The sequence below is a fragment of the Colobus angolensis genome, unplaced genomic scaffold (assembly GCF_000951035.1).
Source record: "Colobus angolensis palliatus isolate OR3802 unplaced genomic scaffold, Cang.pa_1.0 Scaffold344, whole genome shotgun sequence".
In the NCBI taxonomy this organism is placed as follows: Eukaryota; Metazoa; Chordata; class Mammalia; order Primates; family Cercopithecidae; genus Colobus; species Colobus angolensis.
In genome coordinates this window covers 2,131,321-2,134,045 of record NW_012116755.1, presented here as the reverse complement: position 1 = coordinate 2,134,045, position 2,725 = coordinate 2,131,321, and positions in this window count along the sequence as shown.

The following is a 2,725-nucleotide window of genomic DNA, read 5'->3' as shown; positions in this document are numbered from 1 at the left end:
ATTTTCCCAAGGGAAAAAATACAATATTTTCCCTTGATGTATTGAGTTTTTTCTTACAAATTTGATTTTTTTAATATATTAAGGGTATTAACTCTTAAGTACATTGCAGTCTTTTTTCCAGTTTATGATTTACCTTTTCAGTATTTCTTAATGGCTAGGCACGGTGGCTCATGCCTGTAATCCTAGCGCTTTGGGAGGCCTAAGGCAGGTGGATCACTTGAGGTTAGGAGTTCGAGACCAGCTTGGCCAACATGGTGAAACCCTCTCTCTACTAAAAATACAAAATTTAGCCAGGCATGGTGGTGTGTGTCTACAGTCCCAGCTACTCAGGAGGCTGAGGCAGGAGAACTATTTAAACCTGGGAGGTGGAGGCTGCAGTTGGCTGAGATCACATCACTGCACTTCAGCCTGGGTAACAGAGCTAGACTGTCTAAAAATATATATATATATATATATTTATTTTATATATATATATATTTTTTTAACTTGTAGTAATTTTCACTTTTATATATTCAAATTTACTAATATTTGGTTTCTTCTATTATATGATTTTTTTTTTTTTTTGAGATGGAGTCTTGCTCTATCATCCAGACTGGAGTGCGGTGGCTCGATCTCAGCTCACTGCAAGCGCCGCCTCCTGGGTTCACACCATTCTCCTGTCTCAGCCTCCCGAGTAGCTGGGATTACAGGCACTCACCACCATGCCCAACTAATTTATTGTATTTTTAGTAGACATGGGGTTTCACCATGTTAGCCAGGATGCACTCGATCTCCTGACCTTGTGATCCGCCCACCTCGGCCTCCCAAAGTGCTAGGACTACAGACGTGAGCCATCGCACCCGGCCTATTATATGATTTTTTAATGTTCTTATGTTGTTTTTACTATTTACTTTAATCCATTTGTCATTTATTTTGTTGCCATTTATCATGACGTAAAGATCAATTACTCTTAAAACCTGACACACTTTATTGAGGTAAATTCAGTTGTTATCCCCATTTTCACAGATGAGGGAACTAAAGTGGCTTAAGGTCATTGAGCAATTGAGTTACAAAACCTGAGATAGCACCTGAGTCTGGGCTCTTGACCCCAAGGCTGTCCTGCCCTGAGGACTCACTGTACCCTCAGAAGACACCACATGAGTGGGTTCAAGGACAATTCCCTGTCTGGGCATGGATGGCAGTCACATATGCCACTTACACCTCACCCCTACTAATTGGCAACAAGAAGACCCCATTTCTAGTCCTGATGATGCTTTTACCCACTAGCTCTGGGCTCTTGGACATTTCCTCTCCTTTAATAAAATAGGGGTTTAAGTTGCAGCCTGTCTCATAGGCTTTAGGGAAAAAAAAAATGCTTCCATCTAAGCAGCCACCACCCATTGTCATGTAGAAGGAACTAAGAGAAGCAAAGTTTGATGTTTCTTCGCCAGTTGGGAACCATAAACCAAGGCCTTCGTGACATATAGTGAGACTGAAAACCAGAAAATAATCTGGCAGAAACATCCATTCTTCTGGGGTTTTTAAAGGCCAAACAAGCCGAAATCAGATTCCAAGGAAACCAATGTTCAGGATAAGGAACCAGCCAATGATGAGTAATATAAATTCATATCTTTAGGCAAGTTTTTCCTATAGTAAAGTTGTTACATAAATATAACTTTTTACAAAATCTGCCAGAGGCCTTCCAATGGAGACAGTCCAAGCTGCAGATGAAGCTTGTTGGCACATCCAAATAATCTCTATAACCTACTTTTAGGGCCAGCTCCCACTTATAGACCTTTTAATATAGAAGTTAAAAAAATTATTCAGGCAGATAGTGAGGGTACAGGAGTCCTTGGTAAGGCTTTTGTTTTAATAAAAAGCAGCCCCCAAAACCATTTTTTTCTAACAGAAAGCAGCCTGAAAGTCAAGCTGCAAGCATAAATAAACAAGCTAGAAGCTTGCGTAGATAATGCACCTGGAAGCCAGGTACATCCAATATGGAAGATTTCTCCTCTCTTCTGTTTGTTGCCATGTGTGCAGGTGTCAAGGCTCTGGCCAGGTAAAAAACCCCATCTGCATAATAAAAGATCAAGGTGGAATTCCTCCGAGTTTCTCCGAGGGCTATGTAAATGGCACAGCTGGTCAAACCAATCCCTTGGGCTTTATGTAACTCAAGCACCACCTCTTCAAACCCTTCCTCTATGTATCAGACTGCTTCCCGTCAGGAATGGGGAGATCCATTAGGAGTCCTCCTCCCTCTGCATGAGGGAGCTGTTCTCTTTTTTCTGCCTGTTAAACTTTCTGCTCCTTAACCTACCCACGTGTGTCCGTGTCGTTAATCTTCTTGGTACAAAACAACAAACCTCAGGTATTTCCCCAAACAACAGAGCCAATTCACTTTGATCCATTTTGTCTGTCATGGAGTCTGGCTTCCTGCTGAGTTTTCAAATTGGGTGTCCCCTCACTTTCACTCCGTCACAGGCTTGCTGTGGACCAAGTCTCATGAGCAACACAGGGCCCAGAACTGCCTGTCCTTGAGAGCTAGGATTAGTTGGAGGGACATGTATGTAACCAAGTGGTGGCAGTCCCTGAGGCTGCCTTACACACCTGGACGTATCCACGGAGCCAGGGATTCTCCTAGAAGTGTCACATATCTAGGGCTGTCGCCTACCTGGGAACTTCTAACCAGATCTCTCTGACCATAACCCACAGGGTATGACCTACTCTAATGTTTTTTAACACCTAG